The sequence below is a fragment of the Cyprinus carpio genome, chromosome A7 (genome assembly GCF_018340385.1).
Source record: "Cyprinus carpio isolate SPL01 chromosome A7, ASM1834038v1, whole genome shotgun sequence".
Taxonomy (NCBI): domain Eukaryota; kingdom Metazoa; phylum Chordata; class Actinopteri; order Cypriniformes; family Cyprinidae; genus Cyprinus; species Cyprinus carpio.
Window position 1 is genome coordinate 12,606,172 of NC_056578.1, and position 22,075 is coordinate 12,628,246.

The window sequence follows — 22,075 nt, forward strand, 5'->3', positions numbered from 1 at the left end:
TTAACCCCCAAACGCTGGCACTACGCAAGCTTTATCTGTGTCTCTCACTCTCACTCTGATATCATTTCACTTTGATGGCCTGCTCTATCTCCAGCTCACACAACCCTCCACATGCGCTCTGTTCCATACACACACTGCAGCTGCGGTGGCCGCTGTGTGGCAGTGAGTGTGTGTGTGTCTCGCGCTGTGTGTGGCCTCACATCAAACTCGTAAGTATTTTGGTTAATGAATTCTTTGCCCTCACTGTATGCCCGCCTAAATGGTACCAGCATCTATGCTGCAGTACCGCCCCATGCACCACCCACAGCGAGCCCCTGAGAGAGAGAGAGAAGTGGCATCTGGGGAGTTTAGGGTGGTTCTGGTCATGTGTGGTCCTCCATAGTGTTTTAATTAGGTTCTTCTCACTCAGATGGATCATTAGCTATAATGAGTCCAAACCTCAGAAACACGCATTCACATTTGTAATGAACACACATACACGCCTTTACAAAAAGACGTCTTTATGGAGTCTCATCGCAAGAAATGCACCTAAAACAACTTCTGTTTATATGTGTATAAACACTATTTGAAACATTTCAACAGTTTACATTCTCTTTGTCACCATGTCCAGTACTGTTCAAAAGTTTGGAGTCAGTAAGGTTTTTTTTTTTTTTTTTTAAGAAAACTTTTATTGTGCAAGGATGCATTAAATTTATCTGAAGTGTCTGTAAAGACATTTTTTACGTTACAAAAGATTTCGGTTTCAAATAAATTATTTTTTTGTTTAACTTATTTTTTTACTTTCCATTCATCAAAAAATGTATCACAAAGATATTCAGCAGCACAACTGATTTCAACATTATTAATAATAATAAATGTTTTTTAAGCACCAAATCTGCATATTAGAATGATTTCTAAAAGGCCATGTGACATAAGACTGGAGTAATGACTGCTGAAAATTCAGCTTTGCCATAACAGAAATAAATTACATTTTAAAATATATATTCAAATAGAAAACAGTTATTTTAAATTGTATATTTCACAGTTTCACTGTTTTTGATCAAATTCTTTCAAAAACATTAAAATATTTGAACCAAACTTTTGAAGAGTAGTGTATGCAAGTGTAAATTTGGACTCGTTCTGTCATCAGCATTCCATCTTAAAGTCATTGTGGAATCAGTGTTTACATGTACAACAAAATGCTGTTAGCCATCAAAATCAACTCATTATAAAAACCCAGCAATGCAAGAAGACCTCATTTATGTGATAGTTTGATGTTGTCACACTGAATAAGCCAGCTGAACTGTGGTAAAGGCGTTTATATGCGTAGCAAAATCGGGGCAGTAACATGACCTTAGACGTCTGAGTGAGTGTGAAGTTGTGTGTGCGTGTTTGTCTGTCTGTCTGCACACAAAAACTTTTAAGACACCCTGAACCCTCATGACCTCTGCGTCCAGACGTTCTCCCTTCCCCCATGGCAGTGAAACCCCCATCTGCATTCAACACAACATCACATACGACACTCAGATTAATTAAAAGGTAGTATGCTATTAAACAGGCATCTTTATCTTGCTTTGACGGATTTTTTATTAAATTATAACTTAAATATAAGTTTTGCCATAGGTTCAATCTAACATAAGTTATTCAACTAATCATTCAAGTTAAGTGATAAATATAAGAGCAGTGAGTCGTTTTCTCTTTTTTGTCTTTTTTTTCCATTCAAGTCAAGCCCACTGTTTACATTATTACCCTGCCAAGGCAAGCATTTTGACCATGAATTGCATTTGACTAATCACACCTGCACCATTTACTACAGTGCAGAAAAAAATGATGTATACTTCATTACTTTTATCAAGTGGCATTCATGTAGAGAATACCGCCAAAAACACCAAAGTCAAGGGTTCTAATACATGAAGATGTATACCTTGAATGCAATGTAATTTACTTTGAATAAAAGCGTCTGTCAGATGCATAAATGTAAATGTAGTCATCATCTTTATTTTTTAGATTCACGGAGCACTGGCAGCCACCACAGTTTTACTGATCAGAGCATTTGGAAAATGCTGCATGGGCTCTTTTGGGTACTTCATCAAGTGTTATAGTGAGTCATGATGTGCTGCTATTTTAATGAATCCATTCTAATGAGTATTCATGTAGGTTTCCCTTTTTGTGTTCCACAGAAGAAAGAAAGTGATTCGGCTTTGGAATGACATGAGGGTGAGTAAATTATGGTAACGTTTTCTTTTTTGGGTGAACTATCCCTTTTAGTAGTGTTCTGTCCACTGTGACCATTTAGCAGCAGCAAACGTGTGTGTGTGTGTGTGTGTGTGTGTGTGTGTGTGTGTGTGTGACCGAAATAAAAGAAAGGGGATTTGACATCCAAGATTAAAGCCAAGGAAAGATAAACTTCCAAAACTTCAGAGGCTGTCTCTCTCTCACATTCTCCATGGAGTCAGACAAGAGCAGAATGGGGGAGGGTATTAGACAGCTCGACGCCCCCTCAACTATAGGTGCCCACAGTGGGAGGGACACATATGTCTCTGTCCAGTAGGTGGGCTGTGACAGAGAAACCAGTGTTTTTCAGTAGTTTGATGTATTTTAGTTTAAAGTGACTCTGTTTCTGGTTAGTGTGTGTGTGTGTGTGTGTGTGTGTCTTCCACTCTATTTTTATATTTTTGGCAGGCCTTTGAACCCAAAAGGTGACTCACTCTCTTTCTGTGGGCCAAAACCAGTGTGTGTGCAGTGAAGACAGAAGTGAGGCAGTTGAACACACAACCTTGCACACATTTGTAAACAGCAGCTATATATATATATATATATATATATATATGTATATATATATATATATATATATATATATATATATATATATATATATATATATATATATATATATATATATATATATGCATCTGTGCACACAAAAACTCCCTGAACCCATAAGGAAAGTGTGCAGGATTCACGTGCTGAGGCGTGTACAGACCAGCTGCATGTGGTTTGTGTTTGTGTGTTGGATCCTTTTTCTTTTCCTCTCTCTCTCTTTCCCTGTACCTCATTCTTTTTGGACTTGATGCCTTTCCTCTTCTAACATCCAGCAGCTATCAAAGCACTGACCGAACATCCCAACACACACACACAAATGGCACATTCAGAGCAGTTCACATACTAACTCTTTTGTATGTGAGCTAAGAGAATCCAGATGCACGTGCCTGTTCACCTCTGTGTGTGTGTGTGTGTGTGTGTGTGTGTGTGTTTTGTCTAAGCGTGAGCTGTCTGTAGCTGACTCAGCCGATAGTGAGCACTTAATAGGGTCTGTAGGACAGACCCAACAGCAGTTTATTAGGTCTGTGGGCTTTCTGGCCACATAATCAGACCCTACTTTCAGACGCAAGACTCTTTAAGTTGAACAATGTGTGTGAGAAACAATTTGTGTGGTTGCTGTGTAGTAGACCTGTCATGGAACAAAACATAAACATAGGAATTTTTTTTTTTTTTTTAACAAAAATACTTTTATTGATCAAGGATGCAATAAATTGTTCAAAAGTGACAGGAGAGTCATTTATAGTATTAAAAAAATGCAAGTAAATGCTGTTCTTTTGAAGTTTATATTTAACAAATGGTCTTGAAAACATTTAACCATTTCCACAGAGATATTAAGCAACACTTTTCAGCATCAATAATAAAAAGTAATGTTTCTTGAACACCAAATCTGCTTATTAGAATGATTTCTGACTGGAGTAATGGCTGCTAAAAATTTTGCTTTGCCATCACAGGAATAAATTACATTTTAAAATAAAATAGCAAACTTCTTCTAAATCGTAATAATTTTTCACAATATTACTGTTTTCACTGTATTTTTGATCAAAGAAATGTACCCTTGGTGAGAATAAGAGACTTCTTTCAAAAACATCTTACTACCCACAAACTTTCGAAGGGTAGTGTATGTATAAACAAAGCAGTATGGCTTCTGTGTGTCTTCACACACTCAATATTTATTAATCGACCTGCTTAAATTCTCTGTTTAAACCTAGTATTCTTCTGGTTTGAGTCAATCACAAGTGGTCAGTACTAAACACAGGTGTAAACTGGGTTTAATGCACTGTGCCTTATTGCATTAACCTTAACTGATATAGTGAGTTACACATACAATCATGAAATCAGAGATCCTGCTGCTCAAAAACTGTGAAAACTGGTCACAGGAGATGCATTTTAGATGCATTTTACTACCGTGTATAAACAGCAATGTGTCTCCGTTTACCGCTTGTGACCGGATCACATGAGACGGATGTTAATGTCAGGTGTAAGCAGGCCAAGGTCATAGACGCATACTGTACAAGCAATAAATGTGTGTGTGAATGTGTAAAAGTCCATTTTTTCTCACATAAACAGAATATATAGAAAAGAAGGGCAGAAGTATTCAAGACTGAAATTATTGAGTGTGAAATAACATTAATTGCGTATTTTTTTGTATGTTAACTGTGTGTGTGTGTGTGTGTGTGTGTGTGTGTGTGTGTGTGTGTATTTAAAGACCACATGCACACCTGTTCACATGTGAATTTTTAGTAGTATTTTTACATTCCTTTACATTCTCAAGTAACTTTCATCTCACACAAACTTGCTCCATCCTATAAGCACTTTTAAACTATCTCTGTAAGCTGTGGATTAGGGCCAAAGGGGAAAGTTGAAAGATCAGATGGGAGAGTTGGCCACATGAAAAGCCATGCTACTGCAGGGTCGAAAAGGTCACCTTCATAAAGGTCAAAGTTCATCTAGCCCTGTCATGCTTCAGCACGTGTCCTAAGCAGGTGTCCTAGCAACCGAACCAAAGTGTTTGCTGAGTAAATATGCATCTGGATGGACGAGCCCGAGCTCAACCGCACACACAGACTTTGATGTTCAGGATCCCAGTGGGTTGAGATGTGGTGGAAATGTGGAGCAGATTTTCCAAGGACTTTTTTTTTTCTTTTTGTTCTTCCTGCATTTCCGTCCATGTGAGGTCAGAATAAATCTGTGTGTGTGTGTGTGTGTGTGTGTGTGTGTGTGTGTGTGTGTGTGTGTGTGTGTGTGTGTGTGTGATCTTTGCCATAGCAAAACAGGGAGCTGTGGGGACAGAGGCACATATGTAGATAAAAATACTTACAGATTCATTCAGTTGGGACAATGCTGGATTTATATTAGATGTGGTGTGCACATTCACTAATAGAGATATTCATTTGCACCCTGTTCCAGTTGTGTTGTTATTCAGGTTGCTAGCTATAAACATATTGATACTTTAACTAACTTTTAACTTTCTTAGCAAGATTTCTTCCACCATGACGATATTTAGCATGAGAAAGAAAATGAACACTTGAAAGGTTTAAACTAATGTAACATCATTTGTGTTTACATACTTAACTGTAGAGTTTGATTGAGACATTAAAATTCATCTTAATGCCTCATTTCAAACACAAATAAACTTATTCTAAGTCTAAACGTGACCATAAGGTGGAGTTTTAAAAAGCAGTCTTAAATTGCCTGCCTAAAGGTGTTGATTTATCTTGAAATCCGTCCCCAGCAAATGAATTTATTTTTTGACCTTAACTGTTATCCTGTAGTTCTCAGGACTGTCAAACATTAGCCTAATATGTAGATACAAGATATAATTTGAATTACATATTACACAACTGTTCAAAGTTTTGGGGTGAGTAAGATTTTTTTTTTTTTACTTTTTAAACGTGTCTGTGTGTCTGCAGGCCAGTCTTGCATGATACAGCCGTATGTGTGTGGATTTGTGAGGTGTCGTCATGGTTTCTGCTGGTCTGCTGAAGTTCCTGCTAATGTTTATTCCTGAGCCTGTTTATCTCATGGTCCACGTGAACTAGACAGTAAACACTATCATGTTGGAGCATTTACATACAGTATGAGATTCCTATTGCAGCTTATAGTATTACATTCATGTCTGTATTAACAGCAGAAGTGGTATTACTAAAAATATCCCATAAACCCGCTCACCTCCTCCTGCAACCCCTGCTGGATAACCTCCCCCCGCTGTGGATCACTCCACCCTGTCATGAAATGCATGCTGCTCCTGCTGCACATTCCACATGGCAGAGCAAACTATCATCCTGCAGATCCAATTGATTAATCCAAATCAGCCATTCTTGCCTTACAATATGCAAATGATGTGAACATTTATTTTTTTCCTATATTTTGTTACATGCACACACTTTAGCAAAAGTTTGACTTTGATACACACTTGAGAACATATTAATGTGTGTGTTTGTGTGTGCAGCCATAGTGCATATTTAAGTATGCATGCAAGTCGTCGTCTCCCAGTATGTGTTTGATTCTCATGTATGGATGAGGTGTGTTTCCATGCATGTGTTTTTCTTCCCGTATGAGAGTGTGTGTTTGGCCAGCTGTGTGGAGGTGCATTCTTTAAGCTCCAGGCGGAGGGGGGGTTGGAAAACAGAGCAGGCGAATTCCAAATTCCGATTCTCCCTCTGAACATGTCCAGGACTAAACTGCAATTCCAACAAAACTCACGTGGCTCTCTGTTTTTCTTTCTATCCATCTGTTTCTTTTATAAGCAGAAGTTAGTTTGAGTTGAGAAATAGGCGATTTATTCTGCAGATTGTTGCTCTTTCGTGTTTTAAAGGGGTCATATACTGAGATATCAAATTTCCATTGATCTTTTGACATATAATAGGTCAATGTACTATAAAAACATCATGTACCTTTTTAAAATTCAAAACTTTCTCATTAGTTTTAAAACAGCTTTTACTGAAATCAAGCTCAGAAAATGACTCGTTTTGGAATGTGCCACTTTATGATGTAATAGTGTGGCTAAGCACCGTCTGCACGTGCTTCTACATCACTGCCTATTTAGCCCCGCCCACTGATACACGCTTGTAGTAGGAGGAGAGGAAACACTAGAGAGAGGCAAACACAGGATTACTCCATCAACAGAACAACACAGATGACATTATAAGATTGCAAGACACTGTGTAGTGTAGTGAAAAATGTGAAAAAAAATTACCAAAAAGTTCCAGATTGCGTCAGTGAAACACTGTTTGTTTGCTTGCTTTACTTCGTTACAGATTCATTTTAAACAAGACAGTATGATGCAGGCTTTTCAAAGGGACTGAAAGTAAATGATCATGAAGTGCTGAGTCTGACTAGAGTGGATCTAACAGTAATGTCGCAACACATACGTGTGAATAAATGTGCTTTTACCACTATTGTATTGTCGTTTCCAGAACGTTTCGTATATTCTGAATATTTATACATTTTTAACCTTAATGACCCATGTTGTTTTCAGAGTATGTCACAGCAGCATCCATCTGTTATTTTAAATAAGCAAAACTGTTAGTCAATCATAGCAGTGGGCGTTTACCTGCGACTCTTAAATGTGCCCCGCCGATAAATAAAAACAGACGGAGGCTCAAAAACAGGACATGGAGTTGCATTTTACTTCTAAATTATGATGTTCTTTTATGTAAAATCACACTAACATTATAAGTGAACCTCAGAGAACATTTAAAAATAATTTATAAAAAACGCAGTTCATGGTCTCTTTAATGCTGTAATGTTGGGATCAGTGTACCATGATGTCATAATAACATGATGCCAGCCCCGCCCCCCTTTTACTTCCACTAGTCTAAACAGGAAGCACTTTGGCTCCTGTTTTTTCAGGGTTACAAATAAACGGTATGTTTCTTGTTCTTTCTTTTCACTCTTATTCCTTCTCTAAAAAGATTGGCCAGAGCTCAGTCATACAAGACCTGAAGAGTTTAGTTTCACTGTATAATTTGAGTTTAGCTATGCAACAAAAATTAAAAATATATTCATGAGAAATTTTATATTAAATATTATCATTAGTTTTCTATTTTAATGTATTTTAAAAATGTAAAACTCCAACCTTCAGTGTCACCTGATCCTTTCTAGTAAAACTTTAATAAATACTGTTTTAGTGTGCAAGATCATTTCTTAATATTATCAAAACCATAATATATTCTTTCAAGATTCTTTGATGAATAGAAAGTTCAAATTAGTTTGAAATAGTAATATTTTGTAACATTAATGTCTTTACTGTAACTTTTATGCATCCTTGAATGGATCCTTGCTGTGTAAAAATGTTAATTTCTACAAAAACTGGCCCCAAACTTTTTGAACTATAGTTTAAATTTGAAAAATCACTTTTGGAAAAATCAAAGAACTCTGGCTCTTTGCTTAACATGCAATCAATGCACAAGAACAAAAGTTTTACACTTTATCAGTGACCCTTCTTTTGAAGAAAGCAACCATTTGATCAAAACATTTGTGAAGATTCATACACATTTCATTGACAGAACAACTGACAAACTAACCTAAGTTATATACATAATCTCAAATCTGAGACTTCTCAATGAAATCTGCATGTTAATAGCAACCTGTCTCAAATGACCATTTGTGATTGGAGCCACCTGAGATGTAAACAGAGTGAGTGCAGCGAGAAATTACTGTGTTTTTGTCATTATGTGTATAAGTAAAGGGTGCACTGAAGCACATGCAGCATCAGTGTTGAAGGTGTGTGTGTGTGTGTATGTTCATCAGCAGCAGCTGACTGGCAGTCTAGCACACTGGATAGCACTTAACCTTCACCTCACATTCACAGTGGGAATGTGTGTATGTGTGTGTGTCACTCATTTTGCTGGTATGCGTTTAATAGATTATTGATGCACTCTTGTGATGGTTGGCAGTCAGATGGAGGTGGAAATGGACCTATAGTTTCATGATGATGCCAGACAGACAACACAAATACTAATTTACATCCTCAGAGGAAACAATTTCTCATGGAGGAGAGAGACAGAATTAGACGAAAGCAAGAATGGATGAGAGGAAGTGATAATAGAGTTTTCTCTATAACACCCTTTTCTCTCTCTCACTCTATCTGTCTCTCCCTAGTCTTCATTTTGAACAGATGGGTTGAGGTATCAGTTTTTAATGAAAAAGGGAGTGCGAGTCACATGACTGTCTCTCACACACATACAGGCATTTCAAATCTTTGTGGAGCTCACATACAAACACCATGTTTTATATAATGTAAATCTTATGGATGATACTGAACTTTTTTGCCATGTAAATAGCCATGATGCTAACATGGCGTAAAAAACTTAATAAACAAACAAACAAACAAACACATACAGACACCCAGTTTGGAATAGGATAGATGGTTCAATCTTTTGAAAATGAATTATTGTTGTGTGTTATTGAATAATGGAATAATTTCTTATCAACTTTTGTCTTTCAGATAAAGCACAAAACACCTAGATTATAGTCGTTACACTGACGTGTATTTATTCCGGACAAATTATTGTTTAAGCCTTACTGAAATCAGTCTTTATGTATTTATACTAACCTATCATTCAAAAGTTTCATCCTTGCTGAAAAGAAATATTAATTTTGTTCAAGACACAATCCTTTGTGGGTGTGTGTGTTCAGAGTAGGAGCTGCTTTCTATTCTCATTCTTGAAAGTAAATTTAGTTGCTACTTCTAAAACTTTGCAGTGTATTCATGGCCATATTGTTGTTACTAATCAGTTCGTAATGATTTCTAATGGGTTAACATTGTTTATATGAATTGATTGACAGTTTTCTTGAAAAAAGTTAACTTTATTTAAAGCTATGTCAAAAGACTGAAGTGGTGCATTGTGGGATGCATTGTTAAGAATGTGCTGAGTGGTATTGCACACAGCTGTAGCTCATTAGACATTAATAGCCAATTAATCCGCAGTGCCTCGTTGTGTATTTTAAAGAGAAATAAAGAAAGGGAATAAGAAGTTGGAAATGTTGAAGAGGAAATGATTTGTGGCATGAGCAGAAGAGCGTGATTCTTACTTTCCTTTCCTCCTATCACAGTTTCCTTTCTCTTTGTCAACACTTGCTCTCTCTCTGCTCCCTCTTTAACATCTTATGCCAGTAAAGAAAGAACAGTAGACAGAAGAGAGAAAAATATGTTTTTCTATGTTTTATCTTTTGTATATATTGGGTGTATATGTAATGAACGAAGCCAAGTTACAATCACATGATATAGATGGGTTAGTCTGAAAAAGAAAAATCAAACTGTTACATTTTCTTTCAGACTTTAGATGTTTATGTGGCATTTCAGAATTAAAACTTTTACAGTGCAAGCGTGCTTCATGTAATGCAGGCGTTGCAAAGAAGTTGTTAATTAAGGATGGTGCAGTCCAGACGACATTAGATCTGACATGCTGACGCATGGTTATTTGTCGTGTGTCACTCAGTCATTTTTTTTTTTTTTATATGTTTAGTTACGTAACTCCACAAAGGACTTTGATAACACCAGCATTCCCTGACACACATTTATTACACTGTCTTCTCTTTTGTCTTTTGGCCAAGAGTCAAATATTTCACTTCTTGTTGGCACACGGCCACATCTCTGCACTAATAAATCAATACAATGGAAATGATGTAACGCTTTGGCCAAAGACACTGTGGACGATAGTAAATTTGGCTTTATTTGGCTTCTGAATTCTCTCTCTTTCACCCTCTCTTCCTTTCTCAGAGAGATTTTTAGAATAACTTTCTTCTTTGTTGAATGATGGGAGTGGAATTCATGAAAGAACACTAAAAATAGCTTAAAACGGCATCAGTGAATCAGGGGATGACTTTTGTGTGTGTGTGTGTGTGTGTGTGTGCATTTTACTTTATTACTAAACAATGTAAGCATGACACCAAGTCAGCAGGTTTTCCATCCAGCCTGCTTTTTCGGGATTCGCAGTGGAATGTTTTCAGCTATATGTGGATATCCTCATTTGCTGTGCCCATTCTGGGGTGTGTGTGAGTGTGTGTGCTTGAGGGTGATTTGAGGTGACACAGTAGGAAAAAAAAAATTTACAGCACAAAACAGCTGTTTCTTTATTCTCTTTCCTATGCATTGGACATATATGCACACACAGATGCGTATCTCACACAGATTTCACTGGTGATGTATGCAGACAAAATTATACAGAAACTCCCTTAGCTTTCAGTTGGATTTAGTAATCGAATCACATAAATTCTGATCTGTATTGGTTTCATCAAATTAGCACTAAAATTTATCATTTCTCACATTCTCACTGACATTCTCACAGCTGATAGCTTATGTAGGTTTTTCAGTGCTTGATGCATTTATCTAGAGAACATGATGGGCAATATACTTTAATGCCAATGTACACTGCAGTTCAAGTAAGTGAACTGAAGAACTTATGGCCCCCAAACTTTTGAAACAGTATAGTATATGTGATACATTTTCATGATAGTAAATAAAAAATTGCTGGCTAAAATAAATGAATATTTATTTAGTATAAGCTCTACTCAAAAATTAACTTGACAATGTAATCAAGCTAAGATTTAACTTTAGATATGACTAGCCCCTCCTGGCTCCTCTGTAATCATCTTTGTAATTGGGTCATACATAAATTAATTGTGAAAAACATAATAATAAAAAAGAAAAATAATCTGATCAGTCTGTGTACAAAATATGAACCAGAATTTAAGCTGTCAAAAGTTTGCGTTGCTAATCAGCCAGATGAGAGAAGTAACTGCAGAAGTTGATCATTTCAGCCTCTCAATACTGACTGACCTACTGACCTCCTTGATATGTAGTTCTTGATATGTAGTCTTCAGATTTATGATCGGGCTCAGACAAAACCTGCAGACTTTTCCTGCATTTTCTCAATGGTTTTGGCAGAAACAATGAAAGTGTTGCTTACTTAAAATATTTCATAAACGAACATGGAAGGAGAGTGTACAACTTTGTGAATCACAGATGTCTGCAGAAATCTGTGAAGCATTCTGTGGATTTCTGCAGATTCATGATTCACTTGGATTCTGAGATCACCCAGAAATACTGGGAGGGAATGAGAGAATCCCTTCTGCTCTCCGATCCCTTCTATCTGACACACAATGAGGGAGGGAGGCAGTGTTGCCAATTTAGTGACTTTTTTGCTAGATTTAGCAACTTTTCAGACCCCATTAGTGACTTTTTTTTACTTAGCAACTTCTTAGAGGAACCTTATTTACTTTGTGAGACTGCCGCACGAGCGCAAGGTCTTGCTATCCCAGTGCTCACACCTCTCTCTGCATCTGTTCAGCGAGCAGCGCTTTCAGTTAAAATAGATATTCTGTTGCTTCCAACTCTAATTTTACATGCAAATAAAGCCAAAATTACAGCACAGCCATTGTCATCTTTATTTTATGTGTATTTGATTTCATTAGACGACGGCTCAATTAAAAGTCAGGATTTTTGTGCAGATTAACATCTTAAAAGGGAGAGCTGGTTATGTAGTCTTAATGGGCCGCATTTCATATTCATCCCATTGTCTGACAAAAAAAAAAAAAAAAAACCTGAAAAGTATCTCAATGAAAAAAGTTTGAGAATTTGGCTGCATTAAAATACAGTATGTCAGCACAGAGAGGCAAACATGTTAAAAGAAATACGACGCAATGACGTTGTGAATATGCTAATTAACATATGACGTCGTCTAGCGACTTTTCAAGCGGGCTTTAGCTACTTTCCTCTGAAAGAAGTTGGCAACAGTGGAGGGAGGGTGAGAGCGAGGCTAAGAGAGAGAGAGAGAGGTGACAGAGGACGGGGGGAGGGGATGTTTAGAGCGAGAGATGTAAAAAAAAATGAAGAGAGGCAGGCTGGCCTATAGCGGGGGTTGGGCTTAAGCGCTGTGTGTGTGTGTGTATGTGTGTGTAAGAGACCAGCTCCTTTCCTCTCTTTGTTTGACTGCTGAGTGGAAAAAAGCAGAGAGAAAGAGTGTGTGTGAGTGAGTGAGAGAGAGAGAGAGAGGAGAAGGATTGAGGGAGGAAAGCACAGAGAGAAGGAGAACGAGGGAGACACACTCTTTTTTTTTTTTTCTTTGGCTAAAAAAGAAGGAATTCTGTTTTGTTTGGAGCTGGAATCCTGCATACTCTTGACTGTGTCAGCTTTTGCATGGTGTTTTTGTTTGCAAGCCCTGCTGCCGGTGTGTGTATGTGTGTGCATGCTGTGTTTGTGTGTGAGGGGGGCAGGTAGTCAAGCCTGCAGCTGGTTAAAGGGAAAATAAGAGCCGAGATTTTACCGAACAGACTGAACGAGCAGCTCACAGTGTGGAACTGCCTCAGAAACACAGGAAATAACACTGGGAAACACGGTAAGACACGCACGCTCCCTCTATCCACCACTGCCGCTCTGTTTCTTTGTGCTTCCAGCAGGGCATTTAAACTGAAACCGTGAAAGTATCCTGGCTGCGTTTGGACAGCTCAGCAGAATCAAAACACACTCTAGGCGGAAAGCGAGAGAAAGTTGCTCTGCTTTTTCCAGTCGGAATGCTGCACAAAGAAAGCTTGTTGTATGCAGTCAGTCCGGCTCGCTCTGTTTATATTATGACTGTCACACACACTCACTCTACTGCAAAAAAAGGGAAAGATAAAACAGTTTTCCGGTCTATTTCCCACACATCCATATTGAAAAGCAGGATGTATACATGATTGTTCCTGACAAGATTCCTGTTCTGTTATTGACTCTTTGTTAAGTGGGGTGAGTTTGTGTAATTGTTTTGCAGGCGTATGCTGTTCATAGGTCATAGGAAGTGGTGGTTATGGATTGTGTTAGTAGAGAACTAGAGTAAAACCCCAGCGGTGTAAGTGTGTGAACCTCCACTTCCTCCTGGCCGTGTGTCCGTCTCACACAACCCACATCCATTACCGGCATCCTGGAGTGTTTCGATCAATCAAGAGTCATTGTGCGGATGTGTGTGTGTGTGTGTTGCTGGGCGTATATAAGTTGGCTCCGCCCCTCATTAAAGCTCTCCACTAAGATAAAGAAACACAAAACATTGCCAGAAGAGCACACTTCATCATTATCATCAGGAGAAGTGTAAAACATTCGCACGTCTTCATCTGTCAGTATTCAGTTTCTCCATTCCTCAGTAGTTCTCCCTGTCCATGGCCAAAAGAGCAAATTATGACTATCTGCTCTGAAATGAATTTGACGTAGTGTTGCCGGTGCCGGTTTTCATCAGAGCGTGTGCATGTCGTCCTAATGCCGCTTTTGCTTTTAGCCTACATTCCTGTTTGAGCTCCTCTGGCTGCTGTTTAAGCCCAACGCAGTCCAAATCTGTTAGCATTAGTAGCGTGAGGACTATTATTACCCACAATGCCATGGTGATTAGCAGTGTGCTAATCTATTCATTAGCTGCTAATCTAATTGTCAGCACATGTAATGACTGGGCTGGTTATGTATTTCTGAAGTAGTTTTGTATAGTTGTTTATGTCCAAATACCATTGTTAGTCCTAGCTAACATGGCGTTTGCCAGCACTGTCATAAAAAAAAAAAATTAAGACAATAATAACTTAAGTTCTTACCTGATTTCTAATTTTTTTGTTGTTGTTGTTTACAGTAGTGTAAATAAGTATTTGCTATGGTGTTTTTGGAATAAACCATGCTGTTGTATTTAGTACCTTGCTGAAAAACCAGCCTAGGGTGGTTTGCTGGTCTTAATCTGGTTTAAGATGGTTTCTTATGCTGTCCCAGCTGGTGTTTAGCTAATTTAGCTGAGACTTCCCAGCCTGTCCAGCTGAAGTGTCGAAAATGGCTCTAAAGCCAGCTAAGACCATCAAATCATTTTAGGCTGGTTTAAGTATGCTGTTTTTAGCTTTCTTTCCCAATCATGTTGGCTTTGACTCAGGCTCCATTGTAAGCTTTCTCTTTATCACTCCCTGTGATGGGCGTTTGTTCTTCTGCAGATGTGGTGTGGGTGTGTGTGTCCCCTGAACCCCACCCCCCAGGACAGGCCTGGCTGAACGGGGGATTGTGCATTCATTGGAATGGAGAGAGAGAGAGAGAAGGGAGGGAGGCAGGAATGATTGAGTGGGCTGCCTAGAGAAGAAAAGGAGACGAGAGAGAGGGGGATGGGGGAGGGGAAATGTTGCTTGGCTGGTGTAATGCTCTTTGGTTGAAGGAGGAGAGGGGGAGGTGGGTAGGTAAAGACACCCAGCTGGTTGGTTTTGAGAAGGAAAGATGTGCAAACATCATAGGACACGAGAATGTACGGATTGCTGGAGAACAGGGTCATGTGTGCTTAAATGAGAGTGAAAGAACATACAGAACTTCCAAATTTTGCTATAAGTTTGATTGCATTATATAATAATTGCTGTTAAAATTGTTCATCGTCTGTTTGATTACGTCTTTAATTGATTTTTTCCGTACGTTTCTGCCATATGTACATTAACTGACAGTCACCACTGATAAGTTTCTACTTAATATATTGTAGAAACTTAATTTTCTGTAAAGTTGTTTTGCAATGATTTGTATCGTGAAAAACGCTATACAAATAAACTTGAATTGAAACTTGAACTGAATTGAAAACACAAACATCACGTGACAGGAACTATTTCCACAGAAAAAAATCTCATAAACACTAACATGCATAGAGATAACCTGACATTAATACTAGATAAAGTACTGAAACCTTTTAAAACAACTTTTTATATAGAATGTCTATCTTTCTATAAGTTCTATCTATATATCACTCATTCTATCAATCAGTCTAATCTCTAGAATAGAATGAAGCCTAAAAAATTGGCACTACTGTTGTATGTGTGCTTTCAATAATACTTTGGCAAATGTGAACACTTTTTTTATCATGGCAGTTGCTGCTTCTATGAATTGTGTTAGGATGAAAGTGCTGACAGTGCACATGGCTCTATGGTGAGATCATGTTTGATTTGTTTTGTTTGGTAAAGTTTGTTAAAATCACAGAAATGGAAGGATAGATGTGAACAGTATGTCTCTCTGTTTTCTCAGTGTCAGGCGTTTTCTATCTCACACACACTCTCATAAATTCCTTATTATCGTTAGCGTGCAACTCGATAACTCCAAACACAAACCTGTGTTTCCTGCGTCTCCTTTGTCTCGCTTTAGTCTCCTGGGAATGAGGTGGTACTGACACACACTGGCACACATTCTCTTGAGTAAACACCCAAAGCTGTTTTTCTCGGAATATCGAGTTTATGTTTAACGGCATCTTTGTCCTCTAGCATGGATGCTACAGTGCTTTTGTTTAAAAAAAATACACTGCAGAGATTCTGACAGATTTATTTTATAATATTATTTGGTGTGCATGGAGTGTTTATAAGAAAAGCACCATGACAACCACATTTAAGTCTCCCCCACACACACACACACACACACACACACACACACACACACACACACACACACACATATATATATAGCTAAACATACAGACTGAGTGATATCTTGCAATCTCAGTGCACTTTAGTGAAAATGTAAGGATACATACCTTATATTTTTATAGCTTATTCAATGACAACACTGTGTTTTTTATGGTTTTCCTTGTGGAACGTTGCTGATATTTGAAAACTTACAGAATCATTACACTCATCTATGTTTAATTTTTAGTATGCATGAGGAGCAGGATTTTGGTCCAGTCATTTTTCAGTGTGGGCGGGGCTACCTGGTGAGAATATAAAACTAGAAGTGAAAGATTTTATTGCTTTTCATGATGGTGTGTTACTCTCAAGACATTCTAAATTCCATCAAAAAATGTAATGTGAATTTTTTTTGTTATAAAGTAAAGCTGACCATAGAGGGTTAAAAAAAAAGCCAAAATAGGGACTTTTGAAAAAAAATAAGCATTACAAACATTCATAAACACAAACACAGACTGTGGTTGTGTGTGTGTGTGTGTGTGTATGTGTGTGTGTTTTCTGTCATCTTTAATTTTCTGTTTATATGTATTTGATCTGCCTCTGTTGTTGTTTTCGTTCTCTCTCCTCCTCCTCCCCTCTATGTATTTGCCTGCTGACAACCCAAAACACTTTCTTGTTAAACTTCAACTGATCTGTGTTTGTGTGTGTCAGTCTTCTCTACAGTACACACGTCCCATCAGCCATGAGCTTTTGAAATGTTTATGCAACATCACACACCTGTTTCAGAGGAAACTGCATGATGTTTTGCCAGATTAAATGATCAAACACCCCAAAATTTATCTTTCTGCAAAGTGCATTATGGGGCATGACTCTTCTGTGACCCCTGGGTGTGATCGATGGCCATTTCACATTACTTAAATGGAGTCATGTGACTGAGCGATAGAGTTACGCCATCAATGGGTGAAATGGCACCCGGCCAATCGATGGCAAGATCAAAGTGATATGGAAAGAGAGAAAGGTCATATTAGGGTCAAAAGTGCGTGTGTTTGAGCCCCATTTCTTGATTATTCTGTCATCACACTTTTTCATCCCTCTTTTCTCTCTTTCTGTCCTCTGTAATGCCATTAAGGGTGAGCTGCCTTTCTAACCCAGTTCTCCAGTGAGCTTTGACCTCTTGAGTAAGGTCTGTACAGTATGTGTTTGTCAGAGAGATTTTAGCTGTACTCTGACCTGTTGTATAAGGTCTGTTTTTTGAGGTGTGTGTGTGTGTGTGTGTGTGTGTGTGTGTGTGTGTGTGTGTGTGTAGTGTTGTGTAAAGACTCCACATTAGTGTATGTGTGAGATGTGCGATAAGAACTGGAGCCGCTCAGGCTGCACAACGGCGAGATTCTCTGCAGGTCTGTACGAGATTTAGTGCCTTTCTCTGGACTGACATCTGTGTGTGTGTGTGTGTGTGTGTGTTTGCTCTGCCTCTGCTGTGTTTCACACTCCAGTAACCTGATCCATTTCCTGTAGATGTGGGAGCCTGTATAGACGACCCCCATGTGTGTCAGTGTATGTATGTGTGCCATGTTGCAGTCAAAGTCATTGTCGATGTTCTAATAGATTTCTCACTGCTCTTGTTTCTGTAGTGTGAGATCTCTGGAGCACTAATTCAGATGGCTTAATGTGGGTGTGTGCATTATGAATGTGATTTATGAATGACTATTGGTTTTGTAGATGAAGTGGAATTTGTCTTTGTGCCTTATAATAAATTGGCAATTTGTCTTCATCTCTTGGCCTTAGTTTGCATTTCACCTGCATGAAACTTTATGCATGAAAACACAGCCAATGTGCGGGCCGACTGAAGATACTTGTGCAACATGTTTTGGACGTAAACATTTTGTCTCTTTTAATTTAGTTTTAAATGTAAGTAAAATGTATTTTAACAGAACTCTGATCCAAATGTTTATTTTATTCATATAAATGTATATTTTCTATATTTAATGAATATTTATGTATTTTCATTATACCTAATGATTTTTTTTAAAAATTACAAAAAAAAGCAAATAACGAATATAATAAATTATATTTTCTTATGCATTGTGTGACGTACATGTTACAATATCAGCAGAGACCATGTCTACTAGACAAACCCTATAGAGACAGATCCCCTGTGAAGACCTCGCCGGCCATCGGCACAAGACCCTTGAAAGGCGTAAAAATGGTCCAATTTAAAGCAGAGGAGCACTTATTGGCTTATTAGTCATTCATTTCTACTTTTTGCTTTATATTTTGAAATTTTAATATCACTGTTATAAAAAATCAAATATCAGTGACATTGTCGGAGTTTTGTACTTTTTTGTGTATGAACATGAAGTAAGACAATGTCACAAACGTTTCGTCAATTTGCGACTGAATCTCACATAAAGAGCATTCCTTTTAATAATCACTGAAGTTGTCAGTTTCGTATAATAGCTTACTATAGAAGAATAATGATAAGAGTAGAATATATACATTTTCTGTTTAAAAATTACATTTTGCACATTATTGTTAATAAAAGTACATTTTGTATGCTTCCCAACTCAAGGTCAGTGCTTTACTGTCAAAAGTGTATAAACATGAAATGAACAAGAAATGAACGTGTAATATTATTAGTAAATCTGCTTCTGGCACCACCATCTGCAGAACTTAGTGTCGCTGGTGCCACTGCTCTCAAATGTTAGTCTGGAGCCCTGTAATATCAAATAATAATAGTAATTGGCAAGTAATGCAGCACCATTGGTCCATCTTTATAGCTGAGCCCTGATAAGAGCCTGAATGTTTTTTTTTGTTTTTTTTTTGTAAACTGGTGTTGTAATGTGATTCTTAGTTCTAAGATCATAATACCAGTCTGTTTATACAGACACTTTAGGCTCTTAGCTGTGAGGTAGCATCATGAATAAGAGATAGAGAAAGAGAGGAGGGGTTTTGGGATTTAAGGTTTATATGCTGAATACTGTCTGAATCATTTGGTGTGCTTGCTAGCTGGCGTGGATGTGTTACCACCTTTAGTGCGGCAGGTGCGAGATACGAGGAGTGTGTAAAGCTGATCCCATTTGTTTTTAGCAGCAGTATCACAGGCAAATGTGGACATTGCTTTTATTGGATGTTTATGTGGAGCCATTTGCCCGCAGCTATAGTGGCGTCCCCTGCTGTGTGTGTATGTAAGTGTGTGTGTGTGTGTGTGTGTGTGTGAGCATTCGTGTGCTCTGGTTGAGAATAAATAGAACAGCAGTGTGATTTCACACCCCTCCTCCTTTTCCTCCCATCCCCCTTCTCGCTCTCGCTCTCTTCAGCATCAGTGCATCTGTGTCATGTCACAGGGTTCTGCCGTCCCAGAGTAACCCACCTCCCCCTCCTTCACACTAAATGCTCGCTTTTTCTCTCACTCGCTCTCTATACATCATCATCTTTCCTTATATATTTGCACTTACTGTGTATATACACACACTCCTTTGATATGACAGCATCTGTCAAACATGCTTTTGTAAAATACATTATTTTGTCTTTTCCTGTGTCATCAGCCCTGATCACACACATGCAGCACATATTTTTGTGTATACGTGTGCATGTGTGGACAGCAAGACAGTCAACACAAAAGGCTTTTGTATGTTAATGTGTGTGTGTGTGTGTGTGTGTGTGTGTGTGTGTGTTTCTGCAGCCTCAGGCTCCTCCCCCAGGGAGAGATGGACAGGTGTGGAAAGGACTGAGTTCTGCCTCATCGACTCCGTACACACACACATGAACACACCTGCACGCTCACAAACACATACAGCATTACACACCAACTCAACACAAAGCATGCAAGCCTATTAATGTTCACATACATAAACACAAATATATACAATTATATATATTCTTGTACTATCTCTGAAAGTAATGGCAGAAATAGTAGTAATCTAGTCTAATATACATATATCTTGAATTTAGCCACTGTCTTTTTATGAGTGAATCATTGAATTGTTCACTCAAATGATTTGTTCAAAACACTTGTTCATTCATTAATGAAACAAAACAGCTGTGTGTTGCTCAGTGACAGCAGTGGATTACATTGGTTTGTTAAAATTAATCTATTTGTTTTGTTTACATGTGCTTATCATGTAGACAGTCAGCTAATGTGGTCATATTTATAGATATCAATGTAAATTACCTTGCTTTATTTCCATAGAATTAGGATGATTTCAGCAGAAACAAGATGTCATGAACCACAACAGTTCTGGACTTTATGCTTGTATTTTGTAGCTGAGATTGGCAAAGTTTACTTCCATTTGATTATGTTGAACTAAAACAAAACAACACTTTGTCCATTGCACAAAAAAAAAAAAAAAAAAAAAAGGGACCATAGAAAATGATTTTCTACTCCAGACATTTTACTATGCTGTGTATAACCCCATAACTAGAAGAGACTAGAAAATCTCATGATCACTGATTGATATTCTGCAATGAGGACTGTCAACTGATGCTGTGATGTAGTGTGCGGTCTCATATGATATTAAACATGGTTTCTTCATTTTCCAGTCAAAACAAAAGCAAAACATCAGTACGAAACTCCCGGAACTCCCCTCAACATCCCCACATCTCACTGAATTTCTGCTGCTGTCTTTTTCAGTCTGCTTTCTCTTCCTCTTTTGCAGACATTATCACATACTCATCATGCCTTAAATTTGCAGCATGCTTTAGATTTGATGACAGTGTTTTTGACTGAGCATCTTGTTAAACCATGTGTTTACACGAACACAAATTTGTTTAATTTGAGTATGTGTTGGCATATTATATGAAGTGTATTCTAAGTATTTGTGTGTGTGTGTGTATGTGGTCTTGTGGTTCAGCGACGCCATGTGTGGATCATATGCGAGTTTAAACAATTTTGTAAGTTTTTGAGTGAAAGTGAATTTAAATATAAACTGATGGATATACTGATGAATACGACACTCATTTAACCCACACCCTCACACAGGTGGCACTAATGTACCAAAAGCTATTTTGCTGACCAACACCAGAAAACAAATGAGGACAAATTCAGAGCATCCATTAAATATGGACATGGTATTTTCTTTTAGGTCAGTTTGCAAACCTTCAGACAACGTTTAAATTACTTACTCTTTGTCTTTTGTTCATTTTTGTTAATTATTGTTATTAAGTGCACTGTTAAATGTTTTCTGATTCACTTCACTTTTTACATACTCCAATCAATGAAAGTTATTGGGGTCCAATGTTATTTGGACCTCACTGACTTTGGAAATATTTTAATTTCTACTCTGCCGAAGAAAGAAAGTTACACAGATTTAAAACAACATGAAGTAATGACATGAGTAAATGTTTACAAGAGTTTAAAATTTTGTGTGAACTCTCCCATCAAGGCATAATTATGTCTGTGTAACTGTACAATCAGGAAAAAGTAGCTATTTGACTATAATAATAATAATAAAAAAATGAACAGATGCTGACTTATGGGCTATAAAACATAGACTATGGGCTATACAGGTTATAAAACAGACTTTATCTTTGCCTTTGTATGACTTGACCTCTTTGGGACATGGTAAAACAGCTTTTACTGGTTACAAATGCACATGCAGCCCATATGTTTTTGACAGGGTAGAAACGCTAGTGCCATTAAACTCTGAAGACTATATTTGCTATGTTTGGTGTGGCGGATAATGACAGTCTGCACTGTCTGTCTGTGCTAGTCGTCTGCACTGGCTATGCTCTGCAGGAACTGAAGTCAGTAAAGAAATGCTGGCCCAAAACACTTGTTCACTTCAGATCTGAGACTGATTTACAGAAGAAATTGGTCCCTCAGGGTTTAGGATTTATTTGTGTGTGTTTGAAATGGAGAAGGTGCAGAGACATGTGTGAGCCTGTTTGTTGATCACCTCAGCATGGTTTTACC

At 37.8% G+C, this 22,075-nt stretch overlaps 1 protein-coding gene across 3 annotated transcripts in view; it reads left to right on the top strand.

Moving 5' to 3' along the window:
• The window catches only part of LOC109100061 (lysine-specific demethylase 6B-like), an 81,951-nt gene that overhangs the window by 26,013 nt on the left and 33,863 nt on the right, over window positions 1–22,075 (top strand). The window contains exon 3 of one of the 3 annotated variants that reach the window (XM_042759720.1): window positions 2,160–2,196. The exons of 1 other annotated variant lie outside the window; for it this stretch is intronic. The gene's annotated coding sequence lies outside the window, so the exon portion shown is untranslated. Of the gene's footprint in view, window positions 1–2,159; window positions 2,197–12,773; window positions 13,143–22,075 lie in introns of those variants that run through there. One more of the 3 variants, XM_042759719.1, reaches the window with a different exon arrangement.